Here is a 16,217-nt window from a genome sequence, read left to right on the forward strand (position 1 = left end):
AAAGCTGTTAATGGACTAGCGATCGAAGAAAAGCCTTGGATAAATCTTCGGTAATATCCGGCTAATCCTAAAAAGCTTTGGATCTCCGTGGGACTTTTCGGTTGTTCCCACTTCATCACAGCTTCGATCTTTGCTGGATCAACCATTATCCCTTCTTGGTTGACCACGTGACCCAAGAATTGGACTTCACGAATCCAAAAATCACATTTGGAGAACTTCGCATACAGCTTCTCCTTCTTCAAGACTTCCAACACTTCTTGCAAGTGTCTGCCATGCTCTTCTTGGCTTTTTGAATAAATCAGAATGTCATCTATGAATACTATCATAGATTTATCAAGGAACGGATTACAAACTCTGTTCATTAAATCCATGAATGCTGCTGGAGCATTGGTTAGTCCAAACGACATAACCAAGAACTCATAGTGTCCATATCAGGTTCTGAATGCGGTCTTCTCTATATCCTGCTCCCTTACTTTCAGCTGATGATATCCTGACCTTAGGTCGATCTTTGAAAAATAACTTCAACCTTTTAGCTGATCGAAAAGGTCATCAATCCTAGGCAACGGATATCTATTCTTTATTGTTGCCTTATTCAGCTCTCGGTAATCAATGCACATCCTCATGCTTCCATCTTTCTTCTTTACGAATAACACCGGAGCTCCCCAGGGTGATGAACTAGGTCTAATGAAACCCTTGTCCAATAACTCCTGAAGTTGAAACATTAGCTCATTCATCTCCGTCGGTGCTAATCGATAAGGTGCTTTTGCAATTGGCGTTGTTCCGGGCAACAAGTCGATACGAAATTCTACTTGCCGATCGGGTGGTAATCCAGGAAGATCTTCGGGAAATACTTCCGGATAATCACACACAACAGGAATATTTTGCATCACTATCTTTTCCTTCTTAGCATCGATCACGAATGCTAAGTATGATGTACACCCCTTAGTTAAACATTTTTTGGCTTTCATTAGAGAAATGATTCCAGAATTTACTCTGTGTTTATCTCCGTACACCATAAACGATTCCTTCCCAGGCGGATTCACTTTCACTATTTTCTTCTTGCATAAAATTTCGGCATCATTGGCGCTAAGCCAATCCATTCCCAAAACGATGTCGAAACCGTTAAGTTCGATAGGCAATTATTCCTCGTGGAACTTATTCCCATTTAAATCAATTAAGATGTTTTTCATGCGATAGCTAACAGGTACAAACTTGCCATTAGCAACTTCGACTAATAAAGCATTATCTAGTCTAACAACAGGCAAAGCTAGTTTTCTACCAAATTCATGCGATATAAAGGAGTAGTTGGCTCCAGAATCAAATAAAATTTGGGCAGGCAATTTGTTAACGAGAAAGGTACCTGAAGCGACATCAGCTTCATCTTTAGCAGCTTCCAGTGTCATCTGGAATGCTCTCGCCTTCGGCTTTGGCGGAATGTTGGGTCTTGCCACTTCCTTCTTTTTCGGACAATCCCATGAGATGTGCCCCTCCTCACCACAACCATAACAAACATTCTTGGTGAAAGTGCAGTCGTTGGCATAATGCCCTGGCTTTCCACATTTGAAGCATGTGGTTTCCCCGCCACACTTCCCATGATGCTTCTTCTTGCACTTGTCGCACCATTTCGCCTCTACCTTTCCTCCACTTCCTCTCAAACTAGACTTCGAGAATTTACTTTTCTTGTTTGACCCTAAAAATCCATCGATTTTCCTCTTCTCACCAACCTCTGACCTTTCTAGACCTTTTTCCCTGATCTGGGTCTCAACATTTCTAGCAGCCCAGATGGCGGCTTTCAATGTGGTTGCTTGCTTAACCATTGGACCATAGTCCGCTGGTAGTCCAAGGGCAAACTTGTTGACCTTGGAGAGTTCTGTAGGCACCAAATATGGGATAAACTTCATCTTTTATGTGAAACTTGCAGCGTATTCAGTAACGCTTAACTTCCCTTTCTTCAAATTCTGAAACTCATTACTGATTTCCAGAAGGTCCTGCTCGGAGCAGTATTGCAGTTTTAGTTGTTCCACAAAGTCTTCCCAAGACATTTTGCTTGCTTCTCCCTTGGGCATAGAGTCAGCTAACAGCTTCCACCAACTCAACACGCCAGATTTTAGCAGAGGGATCGCAAGAGCGGTCTTCTGCCTGTTGCTGCATTCGCAACTTTCAAACATAGTCTCCATTTCGGAGACCCAGTCCATAACTTGTGTCGGCGTCGGGCTTCCGGATAGACATGGTGGTTTGGATGCCATGAAATCCTTATACTTGCACCCACGACCATCATTTCCTCCATACTGGTTATTGCGTCTAACCACTGGTTGTTCGTCTTGACCAATGATCCCACTAAAGTTTTCTCCTTCAGATTGCCCTCCATTCTCCTCGGGCTCTTCCGCTTGAATTGACGGTTCTTCACGATTCTGCCTAAGCATACGTCTTGTTTCTTCCATCTGACGATCCAACATCATTTGAATCATCATTTGTACACCAGCCATTGTTATCGGCTCAGGTGCATCAGCTACAACAGGTACTTGTTGAATTACAGGCGGTTGATTGCTGTTTTCATCAGCATTTCCAACTCCGCTTCTTGTTCTCACCATTTTTGATCTATACACCGAATAATTTCACCTTATTACTCCAAAAGATTACATGCTAGTTCTAATATCGTATACATACGCTTAGAATCCTAAACACATAAACCTTCAGATCCGGTTGGCAACAAACCGTAGATCCGAACAAATAATATCATATATGGCAACATATAACATTTAGCACATAAAAGCATTTTAGGCAACTTTCCTAAAATAAACTAGTGCTCTTGTCTAAAATTAATCAGACACACATCTCACAATCTCCACTTAGCATACTAAGTTTAAGTCTAGAAATCCTACAAATTCCTAGTTCGCTTAAACTAATGCTCTGATACCAACTGTGACATCCCCAAAATCTCGGCCAGAAAAGACCGATTTCATTTATGCTTTTTAAACATTTTCAGAGTAAATCCTTTAAATTTTAAAAGAGATGCGGAATTTGTTCCCAAAAACAAAACATGATAAAATAGATATTTATCAAAACATTTCATAAAGAAATATGATTTCATTTCATAATCAAAAGTCGGGATGTCATGTTCCGATACAGATCATAAAGCATAAACGATAACATTACAAGTCATTCAACAAATATATACATATACAGACTTGTAAACAAAAACAACTTGATGATTCGCCCATCTTAAGCTCTTGCGCCACTTCCTGTAATGCAAATAAACTGAGTGGGTCAGGCTTGGGAGCCTGGTGAGCATATAGGGTTTTCCAACCCACAATAATTATATTTAATTATAACAATCCACAATAAACCCGATTACCCATTCCCGTTATCCTCACCTTACGTTCCTAAAAATAACGTCTATTATAAGGAACTTATTTCAGGATTTTCATCGGGACGGACATTACTGCAGAGGGGCTTCCTCAACAATAAGTGTCCTAAAGGCAACCATGTGGGGGATAGAGTACACCAGTGAACACGTCGTTCACAACACCTACAGGTAATGAGCCTACTAGTGTTCCACAGGACAGTCTAGAGTAGTCCGTGGTCGTCATCCATACTCTGTTGAATGACTAGAATAACACCAATAACACCGAGGCCTCTCATCTGTTTATTACACACCAATTATCTACCCATGTTCTACCCAACATATTAGTAGATAAAAATATACATTTTTATACATTGCTTAAAAACCTGTATAACATGCTTTAATCAATACATATTCCACATAACAGATGAGGCATACACAGATAACACGTATTTCATAGAGAATATATCAGATCTATGAGATAGAAGAGAGTGAATATACATTCACACATATAACCACAAAATATATACACGTAGCACGTATTTTATATTAAATACTTCATAATATTGCGTTGGAAATGAAAATAACTACACACTCACTTGATCAAAAGCTGATCAGGCAGCACTACGGCTTGCAGAAGTAGTGTCTCTCCGTAGATCTGGAAGATCTTCACAAAAACTGGGCTCCTCGTGGGCAGGGCTTCGGCTCGGGAATAACGCTCTTCGGGATTCTCGGGGCTTCGGATCTTACTTCAGGGCTCGGGAATATTACCGGGGCTTCGGGGTACAAACGGCACGCAAAACAAGGCAAAAGACTAGAGAGAAGGAAGAAATTGTAAAAAGAAAAGAGTTGCCTTCGGATCCCCTTTTATAGGTGCTGAACCCTCGCAAGTACGCGCGGCGTACGCCTCGGATCGTAAGCGCTTGCGTCATCGGAGGTACTCGAGTGCTGGTTTTGTCATCCTTCGATGTACGCAGGGCGTACATCAGTACGCGGGGCGTACTTCGGATAGACCGAATGACTCCCCTTCGGATAATATCGGAGGTTTTAAATTAAAAATAAATATTAAATATTTAATAAACTTCAGAAATTCATATCTCCTTCATACGAACTCCGTTTTCGACGTTATTTATATCCACGCGAAGGTTAGACTACGCTCTACAACTTACGTTTAGACTCCATCGGCTAATTTTCACTTTTATTTTTATTAATTATTTTTAGGAGGCCGGGACAGAAAAACTTCGTTATAAATTCATAACTTCTTCGTCCGACGTCCGTTCTCGCCTAACTTTTCATCGTTTCGCTACTAACAACGAGATCTTCGATTCTCGTTTAGATTGTTTCGGCTAAAAACCGCTCAATCTCAAATCGAGTATTCGGGCTGCATACTGCCCAGTCGAAACTTCAGAAAATCATAACTTCCTCATACGAAGTCAGATTTGGGCGTTCTATATATATTCGGAAACCTCGTTTCAACTACTACAACATTATCCAAAGATATCAGGCTTATCTCACACTTTAATTTTGACGCTTATTTTATTCTTAATTCATTAAATTATAATAATTAAGAAAATACACACATAAATCACATAATTCACAAATAATACATTTTATTATTTCAAATTGGGGTTACAAAGGTTACCCTAGACTATTACATTGCTAAAAATGGCAAGCCCAGAAACACGGGCGTTACAGCCAGCCCTTCATCGAAGTTAACATTTAACTTCAGTAGGCGATCGATATATCTCTGCATTTTCTACAGATGAGCAGTGACATACTCTCCGTCCCTCATCTTGGTCGTGATCATCAAAGTGATGATCTCGTACCTCTCCTTCCTGGCACTTTGGTGGTACCTGTCCAACAAATCCTGGTGCATCTCATATGGGTAGTAGTCCTCGTAGGACTTTTGGAGTTCTGTAGTCATCATTGCGAGCATGATGCAATGGACTTTCGTTGCATCTCACTCGTGGGCCTCGAAGGCAGCGATCTCCTCGGGAGTAGCAATGTTTACATTCACCTCCTTCAGTTCCTTTTAGAGGACGTACTCTTTGTCCTCGTAGCGGGTAACCATTCGGATGTTGTGGATTCAATCATTAAAATTGGACCCATAGAAAATTACCCTCCCACACTAGTTCATGAGTGAGAACAAGTCGGAAGAGGTTGAGCCTGAAGCGTTGTTATTGTTTGAGTTAGACATCTGAAAGGAAAAGAGACAAAGTTTGATTAGATAAGAATCCCCAATTGAACACCCAAAAGAGAAATTAGGGCTAGGATCTAGTAACATTATTTGCAATTTAGAAGAGGGATGTCATAATCCAAACAACAAATAATTTGAAGGTAAGTGAAGGACGATTCACTAATTTCCACCATGAAAAACAAAAGGAATTAAGTTTTAAATGTATTGAAAACTCCTAGAGCTTTTGAGATTCATTGAACTTTTCAATGGCATGTTTAAATCTTGATATCCCCTTCAAGTTTGTGACTGGGATACTGAGGATCACAAACAAGGTGTGAATAACCATGCAAATGTACATGGTTCCCCCCAATGTTACAGTCACCTCATCAATGTGCCGGTTAGCCACACACACTCCATTGATCTATGACAAACATCGATTCACCGTTTGCCACCTTTGCTTAGAGATAAATTAATGTTTCAGTTAACCACACACGCTCCACTAACGTCTTAGCAAGGGTACAAAGTGTAATTTCATGGAATAGCATCAAATTCACATTTTTCCTAAAGTAACTAAGATTGGGAATTTTATAAAAACATTTAGTTACTTTATTAATCATTATACTTTTAATGAGGAATTAGTTGCCCTATCCTACTCGTTTATCTAACGACCCTCCACCAATCAAGGAAACGGTGGGTGAGAGTGGACACCCAATAAACTATCATTTTAAAGGCAGCAACCTTATACCCCCTTATAGATCGGCTTCATGAATCAGACCTACTAACGGTAAGACCAGCGTTTATCTTATACATATATATATTAATTACTCTTATAATATTATAATAGTATAGGGATGAATTCTAAACTTGTAAAATTCTAGGGTTTGAAATTTAATTATTTCAAAATTAAACGTTTAATCAAAAAATAAATTCCAAAGCTTGAGGACAAGTTTTGAAACATTTCAAAACTATCTAGATCAAAATTCAAATAATATAATTAAACAATTAATTGGTGATTATCTAATTTTGACCTAATCCAATTTCATGCAAGATAATTGATCAAAAAATTCAAATAATCAAGGTTTATCAACTTAGGAAATAATTATCTAATTAAATGATAAATATATGTTATTTTGACTAAGATAATCACATGGAATCAATAAAAATCGGATTTTATTAATTAAAAACGTTTTTGGTAATTATCCCAAGTGAAAATAAGCCAAAATCCTGAAAATCCATATGTCTGACAGCCCGACTCGCCGAGTCCCCATTTGGACTCGTCGAGTTCATCTGACTCGTCGAGTTCATAAGGGGACTCCACGAGTCTGTCAGGCAGAAGGCATAATTTTTTGATTTTAAACAATGAACAAACACTCAATGCATCAAATACAATAGAAACCAATCAAAGCTCTAATACCACTGATGGGTTTGAGCATAACAACAATCTTTTGGTGCACATGCAAACCCTAAAACTTTGGATCTAGCTTTCTCTAATGTACATGAAAATTATCCAAAGCTTACAAACCCTAGATCTAGCATACAAAATCTGAAAATAATAAATAAAGCAATTTCAGATGATTACCTTTAGATTATTGCAAGAATCTTCAAGCTTTAAGTGCCTAGTATCAGAAATGTAATACCTCTAATCGATCACAAACACCAATGCAACAAGAATGATCTTGGAGAGAGAGGATGGTGGCTCAAAATCGGCTCTAAGGACTCTAGGTTTCTTTTTGGTAGCCGATTTTGGATGCCCTAGGGTTCCATATATACCTGAGCTGCTAGGGTTTCTATCAAAACCCTAATTGGATAGCTTAGGCCTTAAGCAGCCCCAAGAACCTTCTGGAACAAGGCCTTGGACGATTTCAAGGTGGGTTCCACCCTAATTTCATCCACCCCTTTATCCAGATGATCCACAGCCCAAAATCCAATTATCTTATAATTGCAATTCCAGTCCCCTAAGTTTAATTAATATGTTTTGATCACAAACTTAATTTCTTAATTAATTCATGACCAATATTAGTTAACTAATATGATTTCTCTTAAATATATTATTCTTATAATATATTAATAAACCATAATAACCTCTTTCTCCATTAATCATCCAGTCCAGTTGCTTTGATGAAGGCAACCCAAAAGGACCATGCTACAACCGGGTCAAGTACATCCCAAATATAGTTATGGACTTAGACACTAATCCAACACAAACATCAAGAAATATGGGAATGAAGTGTTGATGTGTAACATCCCAATCTTCAGGTATGAATATAAATCTTTATATTTATATTTTTAGGGCAACTTGACGAGTGGGAAGGCTCTAACTCGTCGTGTAGAGTATTTAATACCCACGTATTTTTCAATGTCTACTATACTAGTTGGAAGGCCCCAACTCGACGAGTTGAAGGCTGAACATGAAAACCCTTATTTTTAGGGTTTGTACCCTATTTAAAGGCCTTAACTCTCATTTTTGGCCTTCCTCGTCATCCCCTCAGTCCATAGAAAACCCTAATCGTGCCTCTTTCCCCATTTTGAGTGTGTGAGGTTAAAGAGTATTCTTTGGTGCTTTTCTTGATGGAGCTTGAAGTTGGTGGTGCAAATTTGAAGGTAAAAGCTTTATATCTGGGATTTTCAGTGTTGTTACAGCTACTTGGAGGTATAAAGTTGTTATCTTGATCATCCATTTTCTAGATCTCTTCTTTTGAAAATTATGGCCATTAATAGCTTATTTTGGGACCATTCTTGGATTTGAGCATGTTATGAAGCCATGGTTTCAGATCCGGACATCTCATGGCCTCCATGGACTTAAAGTTGCTAACTTTATCAAGTCTTGGCCCTCCTACATGCCCTAGGTCCCTTGATAAGCCTTATTTGAGTGTTTTAGCCCTCTTGATGCCATGTATGGACGTAAAACTAACAAGTTTACGTGGTATTTAAGTCTTAAGGGACCAGATCTATAGTTTGGGGCTTTGGTTTTGCTTGGAAGTGTCTGAATGCATTAAGGCTAGGAAAACTCGATGAGTGGTTTTGGTTTTCCCGCTTTCTGGATGTTGAAGAACTCGATGAGTTACTATGGTAACTCAACGAATTGCCTCGAGCTGTTCACGATTTTCTGAGACATGAAGGAACTCGATGAGTGAAATGATGCACTTGACAAGTTGGGTCAACATGGGTTGTTGACCTTGACTGTTGACTTTGACTTTGACCATGGTTGACCAAGTTTGACTTTTGAGGGTATTTAGGGGTTTTAATGAAGTAGTCATTGGTGATTGTAGGCAGTTGAGTTAGAGTTGTGAGTTGGGATTGATATTACCGGTTCATCACTACTTGAGAGGTGAGTTTTTCTCACTATACTTGCGGGTCGAAAGCACCAATGTCGGCCCTTTGAATTGATATTTGGATATGTGTGTTGCTATGTAGTTATGATCTATTAAATCGGTATCCTTGTAGATAGGATAATGCTATGCTTAGCGGCCTGTTAGGTCTGTCTGATTTTATGTAGACTTTTATATGATTATCTATTAGATGTGCACATATTTGATTGGTGGCTAAGGCTTCTCTGCTTTGTGTATAAGCCAACATGTTGGGGCATTCCAACCCGATGTTTTTGGGCCGAGGGTATTCCATCCCTACGATGATTGGACCCATAGTATGTTGGCATTCCAACCTGATGGTTGAGGGTCAGGGGTATTCCAACCTGAAGGTTAACTGGACCCATAGTATGTTGGCATTCCAACCTTATGGTTGATTGGGTCCATAGTATGCTATTATTATATGTGTATTGTTATTATATTGGTATTTTGGGGGAAGTCACTAAGTTTTGGGCTTACAGTTATGGATTTTGTTTCAGGTACTTTGAATGATCACTAGAAGGCGAATGCTTGATTGTGCACATCCTCGTATTTTATGTTATGACTTCTAGGATTACTCTGATGACAAACTATTTTGAAAACAATTTGTAATAAAAGGTGGTTTTTGGATATTTGAAAAAGTTTAAAATTTTTATGAATTTTATGGATGTTACATGATGATCCATGATCGTATAAATCTCCAAGAAGAAAACCGGTAACGCTACCAGTAAGGGGAAAGACAAAGTTTCCAAGAAAGGAAAGGGCAATGGAAAGGGTCAAGGGAAGCCTCCTGCTATCAACCTAACTCCTAAGCCCAAATCTACTATTGACTCTGATTGCTTTTACTACAATGAAAAAGGACACCAGAAACACAACTTTCCAAATCACCGAGAGGAAGTTAAGAAAAACAAGGCTCACCAGGTTGGAACCTCAGGTATATATGTAATTTAATTATATGCATTCCATACTAATTCTTGGGTATTCGATATCGACAATGATTTTTATGGACTAAAGAATGTTAGAGAACTTAGAAATGGCGATTCGGAACTTCACGGGGGAAATGATACTCGAGTAGCTGTCAAAGCCATAAGAAAATATCATCTTTTTCTTCCAAATGGTCTTAATCTTATTTTGAACAATTATTGTTATGTACCTAGTATAACTACAAATATTATCTCTATTTTATGTTTATATGAACAAGGTTTTCGTTATAAGTTTGACTTGTATTCTAGAAACATATCTAAATTTAAAGATAATGTCTTCTGTTTTAAGACTTTCCCTAATATTGGCAAATATGAAATCGATTTAAATGGTTCATACCAAAACGACAATTCAATGTACAACTTAACAAATAAGAAAACAAAGTCGGACTTAAATAACATTTATTTATGGCATTATCGCCTTGGGCACGTAAACAAAACTCACATTGCTAAGCTTCAAAAGGATGGAATCTTAGAATCAACTGGCTCAAAGTCTCTTGATGTATGTGAATTATGTCTACGTGGAAAGATAAACAAATATCCTTTTAGTGTTGTTGGTGAAAGATCTTCGGGTCTATTAGTACACATACATAATGATGTACATGGACCTTTTAGCACAATGACTAGAAATAGTGAAAGATACTTAATTACATTTATTGATGACTTCAATAGATTTTGATATCTAAATCTCATGAAACACAAACATGAACCATTTGAAGTCTTCAAGATATTCCAAAATGAAGTATTAAATCAGCTTGGTAAAAATATTAAAACCATACGATCTGATCATGGTGGTGAATATCTAAGCTATGGATTTGATGAACATTTTACGAATTGTGGCATAGTGTCACAACTCACTCCAACAGGAACACCCCAACATAATGGTGTTTCGTAAAGGAGAAATAATACTATACATGATATGGTACAATCAATGATGATTCATACTTCCCTTCCTCATTCATTTTAGGGTTATGCCCCCGATACTGCAGCTCGAATTTTAAACATCGTCCCAACTAAAAAGGTTAGTAAGACTCCCTACAAGTTATGTCATGGAAAATTTCCATCAATATTTAACGTAAAGATATGGGGTTGTGATGTATATGTTAAAAGAGAGACATATAAAAATCTTGACGCTAGATCTCAAAAGTGTATCTTTAAGGGATACCCTAAAGAAACCATGGGTTATTAATTCTTCTACAAAGAAGAAAATTGAGTGTTCATAGACTGGAAAGCAGTGTTCCTTGAAAATTACTTTATCTTGTATAAAGAAAGTAGAAGCCCCACTGATCTTGAAGAAATTCGAGAAACATAACCTTTAGTTGAGAATGATAATTGATAAAGCATTGTTGAACCTGAAATTTTTTAGAATAAAATGATCATCAAACTCTATATTATAAGATGAATTAACGAATTTGAATGATAATGATTGAAAATAGTCTCACTTAGCATTAGAATTTTTTTTTATAAAAGATCAAAACTATTCTTTCTATGCTAGTTGGAAGTTTCTAGAAAAGACAATAACAATACTTTATTTATAGACGCAACAGATAATGATTCCAAAAATAAACATGCCCATTTCAAAATCGGAACAAGACTAAATTATGAAAACAACCATTTTGACACAACAAAAATGATGACTTAACTATCTCCCCCTTTGTGTCAAATTGGAATTAAGTAGCCTTTAATGCTTCTGGTCTTTAAAAATCTTCGACATTATCTTCATAATGGACGCTCTGATAGATAGACACCATTAGATCATGTCTGAAACACACTTCACATTAGCAGTAGAGTTGGACTTGTTTGCTTCGGCCCTAGACATGATTGAGTTTAGAGCACTTGTAGGGTATAAGTGCTTATCCCTCAGAAAGAACATATAATTCTTAATCTCTTCACCTTCCTTCTTCTTGCAAACAATGCTCTAGTATTCTTTGTCAATCAATCCTCCCCTTAGATTTTCATTTTTTTGGGGTTGATAAAAAGGCTTCAATATAGGTTTCCTTTTTCAGAACTGAAGCAATTTCTATATCCATCTTTGTTATCTCCTGGATATAACATTTGATCATCCTCTTCAAATGTTCATAGATTGGTTCATACTTCTTTATATCCTTTGCAACAATGTGGAATAACAAAATCTAATCGTAGGGGTTCATAAATGGTAGATCATCCAATGTGAACTCATGAACAATATGATTATGACCTTGAAATCTTTTGAACTGAATGTTCAAAAAGTCTTCTTTTTGAATGGGTAGACCAACCTTCAGACCTACGATTCTCTTCATACTCCATGAATCGTACTAAGGTTTCACATATGTCAAGTAGAATGAGAAGAGCTTTTGGTTTTTTGTGTTGTTGGTAATTAAAGATTTCTTTATCTTCTGAAAGCATCGGAAGAGAAAATCCCTTGGAGTGATAGGGAAATCGAACTTATTCAATTCTAGCCATAGAAGCAAATGTCTCTTCGTAATCGATACCTTTTTTATTGAAAATATCCTATAACTACTACAAATGCTTTATTTCTAATAACATTTCCTTCTTTGTCCATCTTGTTTCTAAATACCCATTTCAGACCAACCATAGATGTATTTTATGGAGTAGGAATCAATCTCCAAACTTTGTTCCAATCAAATTCATTAAGTTCTTCTTGCATTGCATGAACCTAATATGCATGACGAAGAGCAATTTTAATGGTTTTAGGTTCTATTCTTTAAATAAAAGAATTAAACATGCAAAATTCCAATTTAGAAAATAAAGCAGTTTGCTTCTCTTTTTGGTGAGCACATGTGAGAACCCCTGAAAAAGCATCTCTGATCACTTGAGAGTGCGGATGATATTTAGTCAATTTTATCAGTAGTGGGAATTTTTATTGTAAACAGGATCAATCTCAACAACGATTTCTTCAAATTCCGACTGAGCATGTAATCCATTATTTTCATTATTCCCCCCCCCCCTTGGAAATTTGCACTTGAACCATCATTCAGATTTGAAATCTCCCCTAGAGTTGAGCATCTGAATCGATATTTGGAGTTGACCTCTCCCCCTAGATTGGAGCATCATGAGGTTTCGATTAGGTTGGTAATTAAGTTGTATTCGGAATAGGTTGCTCGTTACGAGTCTCTGTTTCTTGAACAACGTCATCAACAATCTTTAGTAATTCATCCTCATGATTATCCTTAACGTTTGATTCTGAGGAAATTTCCCGTTCAGGTTCACATAGATTCATAAGAGGAATAATCTTAGAATTTGTTGATAGAAAAATTTGCAACAGTTTGACAATCTTCCTTTTGATATTTCTTTATGTAATTGTCATAAAACATAACATAATATCTTTCTTCTATTTTCTTTGATTTCTTGTTTAGAACATGAGACACCTTGGATGTCAATGAGTATCCCAAAAAGATTCCTTCATCGTCTTTCACATCAAATTTGTTTCGATGTTCTTTTGAATTCAACAAAAAACACTTGGATCCAAACACATGAAAGAATTTAATGTTTGATTGTTCAGAATTTCATAAGGAGTAATCAGAAAACGTTTGTTAAAGTATGAGCGATTCTGAGTAAAACAAGCAGTGACAATAGCATCAGCCTAGAAATATAAAGGAAGATTCGGAAATAAGAGCATTGTCCTCGTAGCTTCACAGAGAGAAAGATTTTGTCTTTCAACTACACCATTCCGCTGTGGAGTGTAAGGTGAAGAGAAATTGTGAGAAATTCCTTTGCTTGTCAAGAATTCTTCAAATGCTTTATTTTTGAATTCTGAACCATTATCACTTCGAATTTTCCGAAATAGCTTTCGCAATTGTAGCTCAACTTGCTTGATGAGATCAATTAGCTTCTGAGTCGCTTCAGATTTCTGCTTAAGAAAGAATACATAAGCAAATTGAGAAAAATCATGAACAATCAACACAATGTATTTGTTACCGCCAATGCTTTCAATAGCTGATGGAACACAAAGATCAATATGCATTAATTCCAATGGTTCAATGATCTTGGTATTCATTATGGAAGAATGAGTCTTTCTGCTTTGTTTTCCAAGTTCAAATGCAGCACATAAATGTTCCTTTCAAATTTCAGAAGAGGAAGTCCCCAAACAAGATCACCAATTACGAGCATGTTGATATCCTTGAAGTTCAGGTGAGAAAGCCTCCTGTGCCACAACCAACTATCATCTGAAGATGTTGTTGTAATCAAACAGACTAATGGTTTTTCTTGAATCAGATTTAGATTGAGAACATACATTTCTCCTTTCCTTTATGACTTCAGAAGTACTGTTTTAGATTCATTTTGAATGATTTTTGAACCTTCTTCATCAAAAGATACTTTGAGACCTATACCTACAACTAATTAAGAAACGCTAATTATATTATGTTGTAAACCTTCAACGTAAGATACCTTCCAAATTGTGAATTGCCCATTAGTTATCATGCTATATCCCTTTATTTCTCTAGTAGAATTGTTTCCATATTTCACTTTTCCTCCATCTTTCAAAGTCTGATACTCTCTTAATTCAGATTTCCTTCGTGTCATGTGACAAGAACAACCGCTATCAATATACCATTATGAATCATATTGCTCGTCACGCACAACCTGCAAAATTTAAACAAATTTAGGAACCCAAACTAGCTTGAGTCCTTGTGAGAATTTCGATTAAACATGAAAAATATTTGTTTTGTCAACCCAAAATGATTTTCTAATAAAAGTATTGTTTATCCCTTTCTCCATTTTGAAAACTTTAACTTTACTATCGAAAAGATTTATTTCAACAAAATCAGATTTTCTGTGAATATTTTCTTTTTATTGTAAAGCCATCTTTTTCAAAAACTCATTTTCTTCCTTTTTCAACTTTGCTTCGTATTCTTCGAGAGTGACTTCTGGATTTGAAAGAACTTTGTTTTCAGCATTGTCATCTTTTGATTTAACAATCTGTTTTGAAAAATGTGATTGAGGTGAATGACTCGATTTTGGTTTCTGAATTTGAGATAAATCATTATTTTGATTAAAAGATCATGGTGAATTGATAGAACTTTGATTTGAATTCTTTCCATATTTCTTCCAAATTTGTTTTCTTTTAGCCAATTTTTTTTGTAACTCACATTCATATGCCTTTACTTCGCAATAATTTCCTCAACATATTTCTGAATGTTTGCTTTCGGTTTTTCTTTTCTGTTAGGTATTTCATTCTTTTCCAATGAAGTTTCACTTGAAACTTCTTTTGTACCACTCGGTCAAGCCTCATCACAAAAATAGCTCACACGATTCAATGGTTCAGAAACGTATTTTCCTTTTGATTTCCAGGTAGTCATCTCTGAGAGACCTTTCGTTTTATCAGCATTGTCAATTGTCTTTGACCAAAAATATTCATCACACCCTTTTGCATTATCAAGAGCAACCATGGAAGCTAATTCATAAGTTTCATTTTTGTCCAGTCATTATTTTACAAAAACTTGAGTTGGAGTTTTCTGAATTATTGGAAAAATTGTTGCATCTTCTTTCAAAATTTCCGAACCTTGATTTTCGACAATTTGAACAAATTCGATTGAGTTTTCAAAAACTGTTTGATTCATCAAGAGTTTTCACAAAAATGGAACAATCAATTTTGTCTTCTACAGAAATTTCACTCATTTCGCTTTCATCAAATTCAGAAATATTCTCAAAATTAAGATTATTATCAGAATTCAATTTCTTGCATAATAAGTTATATTTTTGCATTTCGCTCATTTTGATTTCTTTTTTATCTTCTTCGGTTAAAATATCTTTCAATATGTTATTTTCTTTGGACTTAATATATTCTTCAATTTTCTCAAGTCTAATTATGTAAGAGGCTCTCCTGAAGATACAATTGATTCACATTTATAACATTCAACATCAATCTCATCTTCTTTCAGTTCAAGAAAAGGCATAATCATCTTATGCAAACCCTTAACTATTTCGCAATCCAAATGAAGTTAAGTTATATTGAAGTACAAACGTGTAGCAATTAAATAGAAAATATTTCATTGTTTCAAAAGTACTCTACTATCTTTCTTAAGCAAAATGATATCATCTCGAGATCTATTTAGCTCAACCTCTAAGGCTTCTATTCTTACTCGTCTCTCCTCATTCTAAAATGTTATCCTGCTTAGATTATCATTCAGATTAGAATTACTGATACGAGTCCTTTTTAAGCTACCACTAAAATCAAAAATCGTATAGCGTAAATTATTTAATTCGGAATCATAACGTGATGTAGGAATATTAAGAGATTTAAGAATATAATGTACATTGTCGACAACCCTCACGTATTCACTCATTTGCTCTATGATTGATTTCGTTGTAAAACAGCTAGCTGAAGCTTTTCCACTATCCGTGACGTATCCTTTTCCTTCTGAGCTTTGAAC

The sequence above is a fragment of the Lactuca serriola genome, chromosome 4, assembly GCF_051521515.1.
Source record: "Lactuca serriola cultivar US96UC23 chromosome 4, Lser_US96UC23_V15, whole genome shotgun sequence".
Classification (NCBI taxonomy): Eukaryota; Viridiplantae; Streptophyta; class Magnoliopsida; order Asterales; family Asteraceae; genus Lactuca; species Lactuca serriola.